The sequence below is a fragment of the Acipenser ruthenus genome, chromosome 2 (assembly GCF_902713425.1).
Source record: "Acipenser ruthenus chromosome 2, fAciRut3.2 maternal haplotype, whole genome shotgun sequence".
Taxonomy (NCBI): domain Eukaryota; kingdom Metazoa; phylum Chordata; class Actinopteri; order Acipenseriformes; family Acipenseridae; genus Acipenser; species Acipenser ruthenus.
Window position 1 is genome coordinate 108,618,143 of NC_081190.1, and position 22,533 is coordinate 108,640,675.

The window sequence follows — 22,533 nt, forward strand, 5'->3', positions numbered from 1 at the left end:
GGATTAGTCCGGGGGATAAGCCGTGCTGTAGTCGAGCCGGAACGCACCAGAACGGTGTTCCGTTACTTTTTTCAATAGGCAGAAACTTGACATAAGAGTTAACTTAAGAATCAATTTAACAATAATTTCTATGTATGCGCACAGATGAAGCGATCTCTTTTCCATGTGGAAATCAAAATAGTCTTTCTGTACCGTGCCATTGAATAGGCATTAGGAACTATAGCGCCGATACCGCTGTACAAAAGAGCCGGCTCCTTTGCCAGGAGCGGATATCGGGCTTTTGTCTTCGTGCATGCTTATGTCACCTACCAGCCCTGCTGCTGCCTTCCCCCATGCACACTACAATATAGTACAAAAGCATAAGTAATTGCTACACATTTATTTAAAAATAAAACACTGTTATAAACTATGTATTTATTTATCTGCTTTGCTTGTTTTTTTCTCACAATTTACAGTACCAGAACCGCTGATTTTTTTTTTTTTTTATCTGATGAGATCAAATGCAGTAGGTCCAGGAAAAAACATGTATTCAGAATGTCGTGTGAAATTAAATTGTCCAGAACTGTCAGCGGATACATTCTTTAAAAATAAATTGAAAAACAATTGTAATTGTACAGTTCTGAAATTACCGACGAATAAAAATAACAGCGTTTGTGTGATTCGTAATTTTATTGGATGCAGAGCTCCAGAAAAAAGACGGGGAGGACATGATATACTATACAGGACATCATGGTGATTGAAGACAGGGAGGATATACTACACAGGACATCATGGTGATTGAAGACAGGGAGGATATACTATACAGGACATCATGGTGATTGAAGACAGGGAGGATATACTACACAGGACATCATGGTGATTGAAGACAGGGAGGATATACTATACAGGACATCATGGTGATTGAAGACAGGGAGGATATACTATACAGGGCATCATGGTGATTGAAGACAGGGAGGATATACTATACAGGACATCATGGTGATTGAAGACAGGGAGGATATACTATACAGGACATCATGGTGATTGAAGACAGGGAGGATATACTATACAGGGCATCATGGTGATTGAAGACAGGGAGGATATACTATACAGGACATCATGGTGATTGAAGACAGGGAGGATATACTATACAGGACATCATGGTGATTGAAGACAGGGAGGATATACTATACAGGACATCATGGTGATTGAAGACAGGGAGGATATACTATACAGGACATCATGGTGATTGAAGACAGGGAGGATATACTATACAGGGCATCATGGTGATTGAAGACAGGGAGGATATACTATACAGGACATCATGGTGATTGAAGACAGGGAGGATATACTATACAGGGCATCATGGTGATTGAAGACAGGGAGGATATACTACACAGGACATCATGGTGATTGAAGACAGGGAGGATATACTATACAGGGCATCATGGTGATTGAAGTTCTGCGCTGGTGGTGATCTCATAATCAAAAGGAAAAGAAAAAAAAAACATGAATGATAAAAATAACTAGACCACCAAAGACCATATTTACCCGCAAGATGCTTTCAAAACAAGACGAATTTGGCTGGAAAACTGCCAATCTGGCAGCATGACTAGGGGAGTAGCCTATAAAAGTAACATGCGAGACGCATGCATTACCTATTAAATGTTACCTCAAGCTCAATGAACAAGTAAAATGGGAATCTGTACCATTTTTGTTTAAGAAATCTGTATTTTGTTGGCGTTCCGGTACTGGATTCAGGACTACACCACTGGTGATAAGGGAGGGTATAAGTACCTGTGTAGAGTTCATTTTAGCTGCACTAGATTTGGGACTCCAGTGAGGCTGGAGTGACTCACTAGCTGTGCACTTGGTGTAGAATATATGTGTTAAATACAGGCTTGTGGATTTGTTTTTGTTAAATTATTAGTGTTCTGTACTGCCAATTCTCACCTGTGACCTTAATAAAAGCTCACTTTTTGCTTTTTAATCTCAACTTCTGACTGCTTCCTGCAATAGCCACTTGACCACGATACTTTACATTTGGTGGTAGAGGTAGGGATCCAGTGGCCAGCAGGGGACATTTTAACCCAGAAGTAGAGTTATCGGAGAGTGGACAGTCTTCTTTTGTGCCTCCCTACGGAGTTGTCGTTGTGAGGAGGATGGAGCCCAGAACTACGCTGGGCTCCACGCTGTTTGCTAAGCTTGTGTTGCCAAGTGAGGTTGCTTGCTGCGAGGCGCTGCTGTTTCTGAATATTTATGAAGTGTCCATGTTGGACTGCAGCCTGCTCGCTGACAAGAGGTCGTGAGGCGGGAGTTTTGTCGTCAGGAGGACCATGGAGGCTACTGTTAGAACTTCCGAGGTTGCTGGAGGTGGTCTGAATAATGGTGGAAGCACAGCTGGTTTGAGTGTGTTGCTTTGTTGCACCTGGAGAGACTTCAGTGGAGAGTCAGAGAGCAGCAAGCCAGCAGTGCAGGAGTACGGAGACACACTTGAGGAGGGCATATGCAGCGGGGCACAGGTAACCTGCTTGGCTAACACAACGGGCATACTAACGGCCTACATGGACGGCATCCTCAGGGAAGTACAGCTCCCAGAGCCGATGGCTTCCAAGTTGAGTCTCATCTCCAGCACGCTGCTCCAGATGTCCGGCACTGGCTGTCACAAGTGAGGGTCCCAGACGCAGACAAAGCGGCGCTACCAGATGCGCCGATATCCCTGGGGCATACCTTTGGGCCAGCTGTGGAGGAGATCTTGCAGCACTCCCACTGTGAACGCAAGGCATCTCGGCAAGTTGCTGCGCTGCTCCCTCCCCGTGTTCCGGCACGGGGCAGGTCGAGCCGTTGGCAACCTCCCCACACACACGCACCATTACAAGGATGGTTCCGGTTCCCATGGCTCCGGTGGGTGAGCTGAGGTGCCGTCTACAGGCCACCACAGTAGCAGGCAACCGGGCCCCACCGCAAGGCGGGGGAAACGCAGGGCATGGGGTGTCCACTCAACAGCGTTCTAGGTGGCAGTTCCAGGGCCGTCAACTTAGGCAGCCTCCTCAGCATGCCCCGCCCAAGCCTCAGCAGCCCCAGCAGGGCCCCTGAGGCTTGCGGCCTCAGACCCCCTTTCCCACACACCAGCTGCAATACTGGCGCGCTTGCACCTCGGACACCTGGGTGCTCTCCACCGTACACAACGGTTACGCACTACAGTTTCGCATGGGGCCTCCTCCCTTCCGAGGGGTCATGATTACATCCATGACAGGCCCTCTTCCGGTCTCGGTACTTCAACAGAAAGTGGCTGTCTTGCTGTGCAAGTGAGCCATTCGTCTTGTAGACCCCATCTCCTGTGGAGAGGGGTTCTACTCAAGATAATTTTCGGTACCAAAGAAGGATGGCGGCTTTCGCCCCATCCTAGATCTGAGACTCCTCAACAAGTTTTTGAAGGAGAGGAGGTTCCAAATGCTGACTCACCGTCAGATTCTCCTGTCCGTCCGGCTGGGCAACTGGTTTACCACCGTAGACTTACGGGAAACGTACTTTCACGTTCCCATTCGTGCACAGGAAATACCTCTGCTTCACCTTTCAGGGAAGCTTTTACGAGTTTTCTGTGCTACCATTCAGCCTCTTCTTAGCTCCTCGTATATTTTCAAAGTGCGTGGACGCTATCCTGGCCCCAATGCGGTTGCAGAGGATCAGAGTTTTAAACTACCTCAACGACTGGTTGATTTGTTCCCAGTCATGAGAAGGAGCAGGGGCCCACACTGCGATTGTGACAGAGCATTTGGCGAGACTGGGCCTCACCATCAACGATGCAAAGAGTCGGCTTACACCGATACAGTGCACAACTTACTTGGGGCTCCAGCTGGACTCCAGTACGATGCATGAATACCTGTTGGAAGACACAGTAGCAGCTATTCAAGGTTGCCTCTCCCGGTTTCGATAGGGATCGGAGATCACTTTGGTGTGGTGTCAGAAATTGTTGGGTCTGATGGCAGCAGCCATATCAGTCATCGAGCTGGGCTTACTTCTCATGCGCCCCCTTCAAGCGTGGCTGAATCTGTTCCACTTGCATCCAAAGCACGACAGACACTGTTGGCTGACAGTGTCGAGCTCATGTTCGACAGCCCTGCACTGGTGGAGGTGTGCCTCTCACCTGCGTGAAGGCGTGCAGATGGGAACAGTGGCGAACCATCAGGTGACGGATGCCTCCAACTTGGGTTGGGGGGCAGTCTGGGAAGGCAGAGGAGTCCACGGCACCTGGTCGGGCCGTTGGACGTCCCTGCAAATAAATATGCTGGAGCTGCAGGCTGTTCTCCTTGCCCTCCAGCACTTTCTGCCGGTGCTACAAGGAACACATGTGTTGATCCGGACAGACAACACATCAGTGGTAGCGTACGTCAACCACCAGGGTGGCCTTCAGTCACCGGGGATACATCACATAGCCTTTCAGCTCTTGATTTGGGCTCAAAGGAACCTGCTGTCCCTACGGGCGATGCATCTTCTTGGAGTAGTGAACTGGGCAGCAGACCTCCTTTCGAGGGAGGGTGCGCATCCATTGGAGTGGTGGCTCCACCCTCAGATGGTGAAGCACATTTGGGAACGATTCGGGAAGGCGCAGGTCAATCTCTTCACCTCAGCGGAGATGACACACTGCCCCCTGTGGTACTCCTTCCACCACTTAGGCGGTCCACTAGGCGTCGACGCCCTAGCCCACGAGTGGCCCAGGACGCTCCTTTACGTGTTCCCGCCGATAGCGTTGCTCCTGGCCTTCCTAGAGAAGGTCCGGTTAGAGAAAGCGACAGTTCTCCTAGTGGCCCCCGGTGGCCCAGGAGAATCTGGTTTTCGACCCTGTGCCAGCTCTTACAAGGCCAGCCCCGGGAGATCCCGTTTCGCCTGGATATCCTCAGTCAGACGAAAGGCACTCTCTGGCATCTGGAACCGGGCAGGTTCCAATTATGGTCTGGCCCCTGAATGGGAGTGCTGGTCAGCCTTAGGGCTATCTGACGCGGTAATGAGTATGTTGCAGAACGCTAGGGCAGGCTCAACTAGGTCATTATACGTCTACAAATGGAGATATTTTCAGAACTGGTGTCTGATTAAGGGTCATGAGCCAGTCTCTTATCCTATGCCAGTTATCTTGCAGTTTCTGCAAGAACTGCTTGATCCTGGTAGGTCACCTTCTACACCGAAGGTGTACTTGGTAGCCATTTCTGCATGCCATGGCCCCATTGATTCAGTATTTCTTGGCAACCCGGTTTCTCAAGGGTGCTCGGCGATTACACCCTCCAAAGAGGGACGTTCTCCCTGAATGGACCCTTGATATTGTACTCTCACGAAGGCCCTGTTTGAGCCCATACATGCCATAGAGTTGAAGTATCAGTCTATGAAGACAGCCTTCCTCTTGGCTATCACCTCCGCAAAGCGGTTCAATGAGCTACAGGGCTGTCGGTACACAGCTCCTGCATGTATATTGGGAAGATGGCAGCAGGGTGTCACTATGCACAAACCCTGCAACCCTGCTTTCCTCCCTAAAGTGATCACAGCCTTCCACATGAATCAGTCTGTGGAACTGGAGTCTTTCCATCCACCTCCGTTTTCTTCGGAGAAGGATAGGAAATTGAACTTCCTCTGCCCGGTGCGGGCATTGAGGTGTGGATAGGATAAGAGCTCTGCGTCATTCTGACCAGCTCTTTGTCTGTCACAGTATATGGACCCTAGGAAAGCCCCTCTCGAAGCAGCGACTGTCGCACTGGATTGTGGACACAGTCTCGACTGCGTATGATAGTGCCGGCTTGCCCCCACCTGAGAGGGTAGCCGCACATTCTACCAGAGGGTTGGCTACATCTTGGGCTCTCTTCAGAGGGGCCTTGTTGTCCGATATCTGTACCGCGGAAAGCTAGGCTATGCCGCATACTTTTTCTAGGTTCTATCACCTTAATGTGATAGATCCTTCCTTGCCTTCATTAGGCACGAGGGTCCTTGAGGTTGCACGCTCAAACTGCTAACCTTGGGTTATGCGGTTCTGACGCATCCCTCCTATGCTGCCGTTCTGTCTCCCTCGCAACTGCTCTGGTAAACTTTTCCATAAGTATGTTGTTGGTCATCTTTGAAGTTTTCACCTGTGATCTCAACAAAAGCATTTTATTGGCATTTTAATCTCGACTTTTGATTGTTTTCTGCCACCTGTAATAGCCACTTGACCAAGATACTTTACACGTCCCCTGTCTTATATCATAGAGGCACAGGCTGGCGGTGGCAGTATGCAGCAGATTAAAGTAATCGGTATATGGCTAGGTGACAGCTCTCCCGCAGATGACCAGGTTGATAAGAGCTGTGGAAAAGCCTGGAGCAAGTTAAAAGGTTGACTGTACAGTCTAATTATTGATTACTGTGTGATTAATATTGTGCTGAGTATGAGAAGTAACTACTTTGTTACACAAGGCTTTAACATATTGTTTACCTGTTGTGGCAGGGCAAAAGCCCTGCATGTAAATAGTGTGTGGTTTGTACAAATATATATATATATATTTTTAATTCAAATTTGGTAGGGGTGGGGTTAATTTCATCCCTGCCAGAATTCACGTGGGGAATGTGGCTGGGGCGTTGATTGAATAATTGATGATCAATCAAACCCCAGCCACATGCTATAAAAAGGGGGAACCAAGTCCTTGGTTTGGAGGTGGAGGGTCTGGGATGTCTGGAATAATTTAACTGTGTGTATCAGTTCCCGTGTTTATCTAGTTTATTTGTTAATAAATGTGCGTATTAGTGCTTGAACTGCAGCTCTCTGTCTCCCTCCTGCCTGGGCGGTGATGCTATTCGTCTACACCTATTAACATTATAACTGAATATCATTTGGTGCTTTTTATATATATAGTATTAAACAGATTTTTCAAACACACACAATAGATTTTTCAAACACACACAATAGATTTTTCACACACACACAATAGATTTTTCAAACACACACAAAAGATTGTTCAAACACACACAATAGATTTTTTTAAAGCTACTTAAGTTAATAAATACAGTTTCCAGATTTGTTTCCCAAATAAAAAAAATATTTTCCCATTTGTATTTTGGTCTAATAAATTCAATCTAAATTGTTATCTAAAAACTTAATAAAACCCAATATAATCAGCTGCAAAACCTAATTCTAAACTGTAAAAATATAGGATTTTTTGTATAATATAGCTGTTAATTACAAAACAATGTCACTTGTTTTTACCTTCATGTCTTGACAGAGCTTGATTTCTGTTTTGCTTAATTTTTATTTCAAACAGATGTGACAAATGATGTTAATTGTTCGTTGCTGATGCTAATTACAGTTCATTCTTCTAGTTTATCGTTCTGTTATTTTCATTCGTTTAACAGAGTTGTCCTGACAGATTTTTTTTCAGCATAAAATACATAGTACCGAGTGTACACTGATAGCAAGTCCATCATTTAAAATGTCCTTGATTTTGTAGCAAAGAAAAAAATCTTACGGTCTGGAACAAATGTGGCTGATTTGTATTTAAAGTGGATGAAAATCATGATTTCAAATCTGGGATTTAAATTGGAAACTAAGTTAATATAATGTACAGCAGGTGTTGCTTACCATGACAGAATCATAAATGTTGCATGTTGGCAAATAAAGTAACCCCTATGGTAACATTGGACCATTTTGGCTGGCCGCAAGCCCTTGAGGATAAAGGAGGCTGGAAAAACTAACAGATTGTGGATATCTTTGAATATGCAAAGCTTTGCTTCCCACCGTTTGGGGATAGAGTAAAGCTATGGCTTACATTAAATGAGACTTCTGTTTATGCTGACATGGGTTATGATGAAGGCCTTTTCCCTTCAGGATTAAAGGATCCTGGGACATCAGAATGCCAGGTGAGTCACAACATGTTCAAATCGCATGCCAAAGCTTGGCACATTTATAAATCTCATGCAATGGATTTTTAAATGAGAAAGCAACCTGACATTGCATCCTAAAACAATATCGGATTGTGTAAAAACACTCAATTGGGTTCATTGTTCATTTAAATTCAAAAGTTTCTTGGTTATCCAATGGACTTTGGGCCAACACTGTTTCTCCTATTTTTAAACTGAGTTTTTCCAGGATTTTCCTAAACCTTACAATATTTTAAAATTTCACAGAAGTTTTGATCAGAAATAATAATCATGGAACCCAGATATCTGGATTTCAGACAATCAGAACCCAGGGGTTAGAAATCTTATTGTTTTAGAGACACGTTAATTGTCAGTTTAACATTTTTTAACACAATTTAAAAAACATCTATTCAGAGCTTATACATTGTTTTCTCAATATCACTTTAACAAGTGGTTTTTTTTTTAAATAAACTTTATGAATAAGAATATTGTCGTTTTTAAGTAATTGACACATGTATTTTTTTTCAGCAATTAGTGATTCCATTATTGTAGCTCTTTTGCTTAATCAGTCTTGCTTAATATTTATGCTAGAAGTGGTGACAGAGCCTAGGTATGCAATGATAAGTGATAAGTGTGCTTGCTTTTATAGGTGGGTATAGCACTTATTATATAGGTAACAAATATACCGGTAATCACTTTTACAGTTAAAAAACATACTGAATAATGTTAGATTTGGAAAACAATTAAGGACTGATGTTTGTTTGGCAATAAAAGCACTGAAGTTCATAAGTGAAGCACTGAGCACTGTGCAACACTCACAAACGTAGAAGTGGAGATTTGTAAATTATTTAAAAAATTTACTTGACAGTATGAACAAAAAAAGACTAGTTCAGGTCAAAGCGTGTTTCCATAAAAAAAAAAAAAAATTAAATATCCTTTTAAGATTTTCAAATCTGTGGTGCAATTTTAATAAAAAGCAGCAGTCATAATCTAATTTTGTGCAGGAAAGGAAATCATTTGACCAGGAGGTTATAGGTTATTTAGGATAGTCCTTCATCTGTTTGAAATCAGCTTATAAAGTAAAGAATTTTGAACTATGCTCTCAAGCTGCTTTGTCAAGTATCAGACACGCTTACCCAGTTGTCCGCTCTGTCTCTTTCTTTGCTTATTGGTGTCATTTTCTAGAGCCAAGATATGAAAAAATAAATAAAAAAATCACTACACACTGTTTAAACTTTTACTGTTTACTGTGGCTTGGCAAGTTTTTTTTTTTTGTTTTTTTTTGTTTTTTTTGACCAAATAGGAAAAAATAAGCATACAAGGGGTTTAGATACCTATTCTTTAAGTGTTTTTTATATTTTATTCACGTTTCAAATGTAATTTAGTTGTTTTATAAGCAAGGTTACACAAAAATACTGAAGCTTCTACAAAACAAAGTCCTTTGCAAATAATAATAATAATATAAAAATAATGAAACCCTGCAAAGCATAACAAGATTGGTCTTTTATCCTTTACACTTTTGTTATTGGTTTAAGTTTAGACTTTTCATTTCTCTAGCAGTCTACTTAAGTCTACTTAAGACTTGTTACACTAGTCTTAAGTATCATCTGTCATGGGTACCTACCAAGAACCAGAAAAGTCAAGTTTGTAAATGTATTAAATTAGCACAGTGGGGAATTTGTGCTGTGGTCTACTGACTCCAGCTCCAGGGTAGAGCGACAGTGTGTGATTTGAAGTAAAATCTCTAAAACCTAATATACAAGGCAAGATTTGTTTCACAAGAAAGAAAACATGGAAAAAATAAACAAAAAAAAAAACCCAAAGAAAACTGCTGGTTCCACAAATTTCTTCAAAGATCTTAATGTCAGCTTGCTGCAAGACTTACAGTACATATTGATTCTTTTTTCAACATAATCCTGATTATTTTGATATTTGTATTCACACATCCTGGGTCATAAATCATCTAGAATACTGATCACTCAGAGTAGTGTTTGTAAATATAGACGCCAGGTTAGGAAGGAATCTCACAGACAGCATGACTGCCATGTGCAAAGGTTTAAGAGTATAAAACAAGAGCTTTACTTTAAAATGTGTGTCTTCTAAATCTTTATTTTTATTTTTTAACCAAATAGGAAAAATTCCAACAGCCGTAAGTATGGCTTTTAGAAAAGTTAAGTTGGAGATGGTGGTATTTTTTTCAGATTAACATGTTTATTTTGTATTATATATAAGTAGCATTAAAAACAACACTAAAACAATTGGAAATAATCCAATACAATCTATTACAAGGAGTAAGTGAGATCTATCCAAAGGATTTTCTATATTGACCAAGATAAATACTCTCATTACCAAAAAGCGGGAAAATAATAGTTGGGGACCAAATCAATGGGACTGAGCAGCTAATATTATTAGCTAGTCAGACCGTGATTAATAAATGACACTACATGAAGAGAAATATTTCAGACGTGCTTGTATCCAATACCAGTTCCCTCAGTAGCTATGTATCCTTAAGGTAAGAATGAGAATCTTGAAAAATAAAACAAAAATGTTAAAATATGTTATTAAATTCCATTGTGTCTTTGTTTACCTTCCATATCAAGAAAGAAAATTGAAAATGCTTTTATAAAAACAAGATAAACATGTCATCTTGATTCCATTCTATGTAGGTATTAGGATAAGTTTTATTTTTCTTGCATGGAAAAACAAAATGTGTTTTGTTTGAATTTGCCGCTCTTTCTGTAATTCCAGACATTTCTATTGTTTCATGGATGCTTTTGTTTGCCTTATAGCACCCTCCTGTGGACAAAATGAATACTGTCATTGGTTCAATCCCAGACATAAAACCATTTCACATCAGTACAGTTTTCTTCAGACAGGATGACTCGCATATTAAAACATTTTCTTGATTTACGTGCCTCCAAAGGCTGCTGATAAACTTGACACAGAAGCAAGAAAATAAAAACCTTACATTTTCATCTTACTTTGTAACACAGACGCGCAATGCCAAGCTTATGAAAAACCATTGATGTAACTCCAAAAAAAAAAGAGGCATAAATTCAAACAAGCCATGTTTTACCAGCACTGAAGTGTTTATTGATAATCCGAATGGGTCAACCAGTATTGTGGCTTTCAAATTGCTATTGTAGCATTCTGGTGGTTTGTATCACAGACGCGGGGATCAAGTGGGGCAGGTAAATATATGCACAGGTGAACATTTTACAGAAGAGGACAATTTTATATAAGCATTTACAGACGTGATTTATTGCTTTTCATGCACTACCTCTTTTTTACACTATAGGGGTCAGTCTTGTACTGATGCTTTTTTTCCTGCATCTCTTACACTGCACAACACTATTTTACATTTCATGTAACCTTTATTTTACCAGATAAGAAGATTGAGAGCAAATTCTCATTTATAACGACCATCTGGTCAAGAGGCAAACATCACAGCAGCACAAAGCAAACAAATACAACACAGAAAAAAATAAAAAATAAATAAAAAAGACATTAACAAGCACATACACATGCATCAGACAATAGTGAAGTAAGATTCCGATCCGAAACAAAACTCTGTAGATTGAAATTGATTTGAAATTCATTCCAGTCATGAGTAGCTGCAAACTGAAATGAATTACACCCAAAAACAGTGGACACTCTGGGAAGAACCAATCTAATAAATGAATGTGATCTTAAATTGTAAACTGAAGCAGAGAACTGTAATATGTTGCACAGATATAGTGGGATTTTCCCAATCAGGGTTCTATAAACTAACTTAAGCCAATGATCCAATCGCCTAGTATGCAATGAAGGCCATTCAAGCATAATATAAAGATCACAGTGATGAGTAAGATAAGAAGCAGCAGTTATAAATCCTATACCAGAATGGTATAAAGCATCAAGCAGCTTTCAAGGCCATTTTGTAGACATCGGAGGGCTCTATAATATATCAATTACAGCCAAATAGAAGAACTATAGCTGTTTATTAAATCCAGACACTGGCTGAAAAGATATGAGCATTTACAGGTTTCTTATGAAAACATAAATCATACCTTTCTTCATTTTTTGGAAGTCGTGACATTGGACATGCTTTTTTTCAATTTCCCTATTAAATTGTGTGGCATCAATCAGATTAGCTATTGGATAATTGGTATAATTGAACTGCACATAGGTCTAGATTTGCATGACAACTTAAATGTTTATTTTTACCAAACTTTAAGTTACTTTAATTTTATATAAAATATTCAACAGCAAGACTCTATCAAACCTAATTTGCATAATATAAATTAGCTAAATAATTACATTGCTAATTAACATGTAAAATAGAATTAATTTGAAAGAGTAATATAATGAAACAATGTTGTAAGAATGAGGCAAGGTGTGTACAGTGTTAATGGAGAGCTGTTTCTGTTCTCCATTCCTAAGATCTTTCGTACAGACGTGAATGAACTTAAACTGCATGAGAGATCCTTTTGGCTGGAGTTTTTTGGACCTTGTCTCAATTGTTTCACCTCACCTTTCAGTCCATCTTTTTTTAAGTTGGAGGTGGGGTTATGACATCAGAAGGCATAACTTTTCCACTTTTTTTTTGACATGCTTTTTTTCAATTTCCCTATTAAATTGTGTTGCATCAATCAGATTAGCTATTGGATAATTGGTATAATTGAACTGAACATAGGTCTAGATTTGCATGACAACTTAAATGTATATTTTACCAAACTTTAAGTTACTTTAATTTGACATAAAATATTCAACAACAAGACTATCAAACCCCATTTGCATAATATAAATTAGCTAAATAATTTAATTGCTAATTAACAATCTCTGTAATAGCTTTTAAAATATGAGATTTTGATGTAGTGCTTACAGGTATGCAGCCTTTGACTTCTGGCAAATAATTACTTTTTCTATATACTGATTGCTCTGATTTCCATATACCCATGAGAAGCGCTATAATTAAATTGTTTCTATAATATCTTTCAAATGTTCAAATGATATTTTACCAACTTTACAGGTTATATTCACCCATTTAATGTTTCATATTGAGAATCTAACCACCATATTAAGAATGAGCATGCATTTTAGTTGTGCTGTTAGGTTTTATGCCATATGTTGGTGTCGAATAATGGTTCTTGATAAGAACTGAAGCCAATTTCTCTTTTAAATATCTTGAGATATATTTATTCATTAATTTGCAGGAATGCAGTTTTAAGACTACACTTGTCATTTGTAGCGCCTACATTTTTCTTCCATCTGAATGTTTGTCAGTGGCCATTAATATAATTCCTTTTAGTTTTACCAAGTTCACATCAGCTTTATAAAATAGTTTCTAGAAATGTATTTCCTAGTACTTAACCGACAGTCATAATAATTAAACTCTATTTCAACTGATTTTTCTACAACCATTAACAACCAGTCCTCCATGTCAGCTGCAGCCCATTCCTCAATACCATTAATCAGATATTGATGTTATACTGTACTGGAATAAAATATTCCATGGCATTAACCTGCCTTGACACCCATGATGTACATTTTTCAATATCATGACAACCGTGACATTAGTGTTTAAATGTGTTTTAGGCTGCTTTCACAACTTTACATTGATTCCAGCATTCACGAGGTTTGGTTGAAATAACAAGCTTTTTCCCATGACCAATGTTTTGTTCTCTTTGCAATTTAAACAAAAACTATTATTACTATTATTCAAATGTACTCACAAGCTAGCAAGCATAGACAACCGGGGCCCATATTCTATAACTCTCACCATCTACACATCAAAAACAAATCTATGAACCTTGGGGGTTCTTTATACGGTGGCCCTGAAGTGCAAAATACAACTAGAAATCGAAAAATACAAATCAAAAAACAGAAATACAAATTGAAAAACACAAATGCAAATTAAAAAACAAAAATACTAATAAAAACACAAATACAAATAAAAAAAAAACACAAATGCAAAAAACTGAAAACACAAAAAATGAAAGCACGAAACGCAAAAGCAGGAAACAAATGCAAAAACAGAAAACACAAATACAAAAAGCGCACAACACAACAACGGAAGTCATTTCACAACAGAAATACATCACGATGGAGGGCATTCCTCCAGATACCCCAGCACAGTCTCCACCTGTTTCTGGAGAAGTTGGAGCTGTTAGAAAGCACAGGTTGAGTCTTTAGTAACTTGGCTGTGGTATATTTCTGTCCGTGTTATAATTGGTATCGCATGGTAAGTACCAATGTTTACCATAAAGGAGTTTGTGTACAGTACACGACAGAGTGGAGGCAGCAGCAGGATCTGAGCTCTTCAACCAGTGGTTGGAGAGACAGCAGCGCCACCCCCCCATGGACCATTGAACCAATTGCACACCCCCCTCCAGCAGTTTCCACTCAGCATCCCCATGGAGAGAGTCGGGTCGAATATCCTGGGCCCCTTCCCCTGTTCGGAGAAGGGAAACCGCTTTGTCCTGGTTGCCCTGGACTATTTGACAAATTGGCCAGAAGCTTATGCGCTGCCAGACCAGGAGGCCGAGACTGTAGGCGAAGGTCTGCTGAAGGGGTTATTCTGTTAGTTCTGGGTCCCTCAGGAACTCCACTTGGACCATGAGTGCAACTTTGAGTCCAAGCTGCTGGCCAAGATGTGCCACCTGTTGGGGATCTACAAGACCCGGACCACGCTGCTCCACCCCCAAAGCGACAGCCTTGTGGAACTGTTCAATTCACAGGCATCGAAGCCAAAAAAGTTTGAACTACAAAGAATAAAATAAAAAAAGTCAAACTTTGTCTAACTAAAATAGTAGTTTAACTGCTATTAATGTACACAAACTCATTTATAATAAGCATGATACTTACCATTGCGGTACCAATAATAACTGGCAGAAATATACCACAGCCAACCAATTTATAACATTAGTAGTACATCACTCTTTCAAATAAACTTGCTATGGTTTTGAATCTGAGGTTCTTAAGAAGGGTATTGTCACTGTTTGTGCTCCGGCACTTACCTGTACAAATTAAAAACTGCTAATTTTCATACATTTAAATGAAATTATAGCTTTGCAGGACAAATTACATTTTAAGCACGCCTATTGTAAAAAAAAAAAAGTGCTACAAGTTATTTGGGTTTAAAATGGAAAAAAGGCCTGGAACAGAAATGTGTTGTGTTGATATATCAGTCTAAGATGTAATAGGCTACTTGATGCATTTTCTAATACAGTTCAGTTAATGGATGCTTTTACAACAGAAGAAATATCCATAACTTTGGATGGATATTTCTAAACCTTTGCCAAACCTTTGTTTTCCCTATAATACAATAGATAGCATTACTATCATGGGAAAACTACCAACTTTGTTTAAAAAAAATAAATAAATAAAATAAACTTTTTTATATGCAGTATAACTACATCAGATATTGAAGCAAGTTATATATTTATAGTCTACTGGTTATTTAATATTTGCAATAACACTACTACGACTAGGGGAGACCGGGGACAGTTGTAACACGGTTCAATTGTAACACGTTAAATTTCTCCAATCTGAAATAAGCTAGAGTGACGAAACTTACTCTGCACATGCTATGTTAGGTTCCCTACATGCTTCTAAAAAATAAACTACCTGTGCTTGAAGCTTAAGATGTTGCCTACAAAAAACGATTTTTGAGGTAAGTAAGTACATTTTTTCACCAATTTTATTTTTGTGATATATTCCCCAGTTCATGAATCCAAACCTATATATTTTTGGTCACTAATCTGTGTACTTATAATTGACACCGTTGATTGATGTTAGTTTTGTTGTTTCTTGTCAGAACATGAAGTTTAATAATGGCTCCTAGGGTTGGGACCAGTTGTAACAAGTGTTACAATTGACCTCATACAACACTAGCTCATTTTGATATTCATTATTTTGCTTTCAGTATGCTAAGAGTTAGACAAGTAAGAGCGTACCATGACACACATCCTGGAGAAGGCATCCAATGAAGTGCAGAATGAGGGAAAGTCAGTGCGATCTGGCAAAATCATTTAATATTTGCCATATAACATTGTCCAGATTTTAGGCCAGAAAGACGTTAGCTGAGGAAGGATCTAGTAAACTACCTCATAGGCTACTGCAATGCAACTTGAGTCTTCACTGAGGAGCAGGGGAAAAGGCAGAATATGTACTGAAGGCTGTAGATTTGTATTATGGACTGAGTCCCCGTAAGCAGGATCATAAATTGCGCATTGTGTAAGACAATGCTGGACTTACTTGATAGTTGATATCGACAACACAAGTGTTGAGAAAACTGGCAGTAGCCTACCCTCTGTGTTTATGGCCCTTTTCATTCATTCCTATTAAATAGCGGAAAGTGGATTTTAACCTATTTTAAAAGTAAAGAGGCGTCTTAAATAAGAATGACAGTAATTGCGTGTGTGTATATAGCCTCCGAATTACGAAACATTATTTGAGTTTAATAAATATATATCTTATTGAATAAAGATATACATTTTTTTTAGTTAAATAAAACGTGTTGTTATTTATTTGTTATTCTTTACAAAGTGTTACATTTGACCCCGACCACTGTTACAACTGCCCTGGTCATGGGGTCACTGGACTCCTTGCATTCGAAGCAATATTGCGGTCATTATATTAGCTCAAGAAACATAAAAACGGTGGCCATTTTTAACAGACGTAAGTTGTTTGTATCAAAAAATGGCAAAACCAGCTCAAATGGTTTCTGAGTAATGGCGCGAAATGTGAAATCTGTTAAAACTGTCCCCGGTCTCCCCTACTACGACTACTACCAATAATAATAATGAGCTTGTTCTCTGAATGTTGGGTAGTGAGTAGTATCCACAAACATTGTTTAATTTACTTCAAAACAAATTCAATGTTTGTTTTGTAAAACCAAGAAAATGGCCACATATAGTATTTACATTGATAACGAATCTATAGTTCTATAGTTATTTAGTACTTCGGACACAAATGACATGAAATGGTAACACATGTTTCAGCAGTTTTCTATAGTGTTACAAGACGACAAATGTAGAAACACCCAAAGTCGGCTTCTCTAGACATTTAGGATTTTGAGTGTTTGAATCAGATCGCCGCATAGTCTTCTTTGTTCAAGACTGAATAGATTCAATTATTTTAGTCTGTCTGCATATGACATGCCTTTTAAACCAGGAATAATTCTGGTCGCTCTTCTTTGCACTCTTTCTAGAGCAGCAATATCCTTTTTCTAGCGAGGTGACCAGAACTGAATACAATATTCTAGACGAGGTCTTACTAATGCATTGTAAAGTTTTAGCATTACTTCCCTTAATTTAAATTCAACACTTTTCACAATATATCCAAGCATTTTGTTGGGAATTTGCATTTGTGTTTGACACTTCAGGGCCACCGTAGTTTCTGTTATACAATGATAAAAACTGTTAAAAAAAAAACATAAAATTCTTCAGTCAAAAGATGTTGAGAGTCCCTGTGAAAATGCGATATGCTGCAGGTTTTAATGGTGCCTTTGCAATAAACCTTCCTCAAGATAAATGGTGGCCATATTAAGCAGATTATGCGGTTATACTCATAGGTGTCAGCTACTGGTCCATTTATGACCCAGTATTCATGGCTATTGGCAACAGGTCAAACAAAGAACAATGTACTAATAACTGGATATTTATTTCAGAGCTCTAGCAGATAGTCTCTGTGAATCAGGATGATACTATAAACAGTGTCTGCAAAGCACCGAGCAACAGTGCTGTTGTAAGAGAAAACCTGGATATGTGACTACAGACAAAGAGGACATGTAACCCTGTAATATTTTACATCTAGCTATTTTATACCAGTGATGGACAGCAAACGAATTACAGGCAGAGAGGGAGAGAGAGAGAGAGAGAGAGAGAGAGAGAGAGAGAGAGAGAGAGAGATTGATTTACATGTTTAATGTCTTGAGAGTCATGCTTTCTTGTCAGGGCACCTGTGTATTTATTATGAAGCCCTAGGTAAATACACATTTTATAAAACTATAAGTAAAACAAAGTATCACAGTCTGCACCAGGCAGATGGCGGTAGTAGCTATGTTACGGTTCATGTGTAAAATTGATAAATGTGTAGCTTTACCAGTTTACCGGTCAAGCTATAAACTACCATCTCCTTAGTTATTTTATTCATTGACCGCTGAGCTGGTAAATCTACACATATACCGGTTATTTTACAGATTGACCAATGTGCTGGTAAATCTACATAGATGCTGGTTAATCTATAGATTTACTGATTTTTACACATGAACCGTAACAGATACACAAAACAAAATAAATCCAGGGGCAACACGCCAATATTCCCCTGTGTACAGTGAAAGAAAGGGCATGTGGTACTGTGCTGTTCTAGTGTGTAGCACAGTCAAGTCACCGCTGCAATGGGAAGTGGCTGGAAAGAGAGATGAGATGAAGTTGAGGGTTATGGTTTAAGTATAAACAGGCTTATACTTAAAGCCACATATACCACCATTTGGTATAATATTTTTACCTAACATAATCACTTATTGCAACGCAGTGGAATAATTACTTGTATATAGAATTTAGTGAAAAACCAATTTACAATGGTGAGGGAGGATTTGTATTTATTAGTTGTGCAATTATGAAAAGCAAACCGAAACAATTGTATTACGTATCTAAGCTTCTTATCTGAAACCAACAGTTTAAGGGTTTAAGAGAAGATTTAACTAATAAGATCAAAAGTTCATTGTTAAATGTAGAAACATTCAACAGATTTGTTGGATTATCATAATAACTTATTCATTGGCACAAAAACAAATTGCAGACTTTATTATTTAGGTAAAAATAATCCCTAATGGGGGGGGGGAAAGAAAAAGTGAATGTACTGCTACTAATCATGTACTAATAAACATCCTTTACAAATTCATTTTAACAAAAGCGATTTCTATTTTAATTGGTGAAATATGCTTCATGTTGTGTGCAACGAAATACACGTTCTTAAAAAAGCCTTTTTCTTTTACAAAAGGTTAAAAAAATAAAAGGCAGGTTTAACCCGTGCTGTTTACAAAATCCTTCTCGATCCTGCACTTAAATTCAAAACAAATAATGTAAAAAGAAAATCAATCCAGTCTCATTTGTACACACATCCCCTATCAGTATACTTCAGTCTTTGGAATTCAAGTAATTTGCATATTTGAGAAGAACTGAACAGAATAATTAGAATAATGCAATGGAAACTGCAGATTTTTTTTTCTTTTTTTTCTGACAGCATCTGCAATTAATACTGAATGTTTCCAGTTCATTTGGAAATGGAACAATTGCCACTCAAAATGAACTGTGCATTTGTGGATACATCCCTACAGTTCTGGACAATACCAGGAAGTGTATTTCCAGAATTATTCAGAACCCTGGAGAGTCAGTTAACATTGGAGCTAACTGTGGTGAAATAAAGGCCCAAAGAAATTGCAGGAAACTGAAAAAATTGAATAAACAACCACATAAAAGGAAGATGACTCAGTTAAATATAAAATAAGTGTAACTTTTAATTTTGTGCATTATGAAAAAAAATTCATTTTTTATTTTATTTTTTCTGGAGGGGGGTGGGGGTGGGTTTATGAACACATTTCACACTTTTATGGATTGACTGGTTAGGTGTTCTCAGTCAGGAGATCTGATGTCATGAGAGGCCCTGAGCCAAGAAAGTGCTATAAGTGTATAACTGTAATCCAAACTAGTGCTTCATAATAACATTCAAACTGGTCCCACGTCTCACTGTTCTATTCATTTTTGTTTTGGGTTCTGTGTGTGTATATTTTGATAAATATGACTGTTAAATAATCTGAGTAAATAATGTAAAACAGGAATGCAATTCAGTAGTGCCAAGATTTAAAATGTTTTTTTGGCAAGGATATAAGGATATTGTATTCTCAATGGAACTGTATCAAGACATGCATAATGATTATATTAGCTGTGTGGTGAGAAACTTCATAAGGGATGTGCACTAGTGTCAGGATTAGATGTAGCTGCAGCTTAGAATGGTGATACAGATCATGGGGGCTGGGATGAGGCTGGTAGAAACACAGTGCACAGAGAGATGGCACAGAGTCAGGTGGTGCGTTTACACTGGCCGTTTTTAGGATGTCTTTGGGCCGCCTCGGGTCTCTTTTCTGCAGTGTAAACGCACACGGCCGACTCTCAGCTGTCCTAAAAACGGCCAACTAGAGACGTGGCTCAGCGTCAGTTTAGGTCTGTCGTCATGACGTGCGTGCCGCTTGGCTCCTCCCCCACGGAATCTAAACAGGAAGAAGCTGCAGTGCCGTTGAAGCGTCACAAAAAGAGAAGAACAACTTGAGACGCAAGCGTCCTGAATATTTGAATTTATTAACTGTTTATATTGGGGAGTATTTGTAAATATTTATGTTTTATTATTAAGTTGAGTTGTCGTCAAAAGTGTATATACCCCAAATATCCAAACAATGGGCTATGTCAACTTTTGACGATAACTTTTTTGCTTTGTTAAACAAGTGCGGACGCCGGTGGACGTCAAAGAAACAAAAAAAGTGTATTATTTGAGTATATCAGTGAGAATTATTTAAACAAAATGCTATCAAAAATAATTTTATACAAAAATTATCCCGGATTGTGTTTTTCCCAGTTATTTTATTGTAAACCACTTAGTTAGTTATTGGTTTAGTTTCAAGCACACTTTAACACCGTCTTTTTGTTGTTTGTTTTTATTGTTATTTAAATAAATATTTTGATTGTACCCATGATTAGTTTAAAAACACAGATTAGTTTTTTTAAATCTTTTTTTTGTTTGTTTGTTTCTGACAACCGCGGCGTGAACTGGAGAGAGCAAGAAAGCAGAGCTGTCATAGAGTTGTGGGGGGAAACTCAAATCTAGAGAGAACTAGTCTAAGCAGAAACACAAAATAAATACATATACCGAGAAATAGCGGCAGGCGAAATATCTGTGCTACCACCTCTGTTACACAATCGCGTTTTATATGTTATGTTCGAAGTTTTAAATGAAGATTGTTTTAATAATTTGCGGTCCCTGTCATTTTGTTTTTTTTAAAAGGGAATGAAATTCGAAGAATTTAGATAGTGTACTTTATATAACAAATTATTATTATTATTATTATTATTATTATTATTATTATTATTATTATTATTATTATTATTCATTTGCAGTCGTAGTATTTGTAACAAGACTAATTTGAAAAAATAAAATTTGTTAACTGCAATCATGTACAGGACATGTTTTTCCTCCGGTATTGCTAAAAATAAAGGACTTATGCATCATACAATTATGTATATGTACAAGGTGAGACAATATTGGTGAAGAAACAGAATATAGTTCTTTTGAAAACAAAAGGGTCTTTATTGTTACAGTAATAAACAGCAAATTTACTTCTCTTACTCAAGGTGAAATTCTTCACATAACAAATGGGTCAGGAACCGCTATGTTGTGTCAAACACCGTCAAAACGAATAACTGCAAGATAAATATATATTTAAGATGAGTCCCCACAATATGAACACGACCCTGTATTGTTTTTTTGTAATACCACTCTGCCTCTTTTGCCTTTCTGGTTTAGGGAGGGGAAAACTCATCATCCCTTTAGTGGTCGTTATGACGTCACCAAGCACGTATTGTAATTTAGATGGTATGCGTGCGCATTCGGACCTAAGCCGGCTCAGGGCACAACCGCAGTGTAAACGCTGCGTGAAAAAGGTCCGAGGTGGCAGTGTAAACGCAGCAAGGGTATAGTCAATAGCAGTGTGCTTTCTGAACTGAACCTAAGGCAAGTGTAGGGAAGTGGGCCTCTGTCTCCAGGATATGTTGTGTTTGCCTTAATAGAAGTAGAGCAAATGTCTGGGTTGGACTATAAAATACACATGAGGCCTTTTGCTTTCTGACAATCCATTCAGATACGCTCGGGTGAACGGGACTACAAGGCACTCCATGTGTCAGTCACCAAACACAGTGATTCGGGGGACACGTCTTATTGCAATATATATGATAATATATGAACTCTTTCAGGACGAAGCAGTCACTGCTGTGCCAAAGCAAAGCATTTTTTTGTGGAAATCTGGTATAGCCAACATAAGTTGTATTTAAAGGCTGTAGATCGTTAATAGTGTCATTATGAGTAGCTACCCAGCAACAGGAGAAGCTATTTGAGGGGTGGAAAAGGGTTAAATGTTTGTGAAGCATTGCACCATTCTCCAGGTTTTAATTGTTTCCCAATCAATAAAATATCATGAATGCTATTTTCAAGCACAGTACACCCCTTACTTTCAGACGCTGGACTTAAATAAATACCAATGTCGCTATCCGTCAGCAAGTTCTTAAAAGTGATTTTTGCCAAGTTGTTCACACATGCATAAGGAAATCAATAACTTTGTCAATAAATAGTGTGAACTTTACGTGAGTGAAAGGGCTGTTAATGTGTGTGATGTAAATAGCCTCAGTGGGACTTTTAGATCAATTTGCATTATGAAAATAAATAGGCTTGCAACACAAGTCTGATTATTGGTTGCCTACTGTGTGACCGGGTTACCCAACCCTGAATTCATCTTTCTGATATGGTCAAAATTAAACTTTGCAGTGAAAAGATCCATGGTAGCCACTGAGATAATAATAGGAAAGGTCATATCTGCTACTGGGTTTCCACAGGGATCACTGCAAAGGCTCTGGCCCTCCCGCAGGGTAGGGA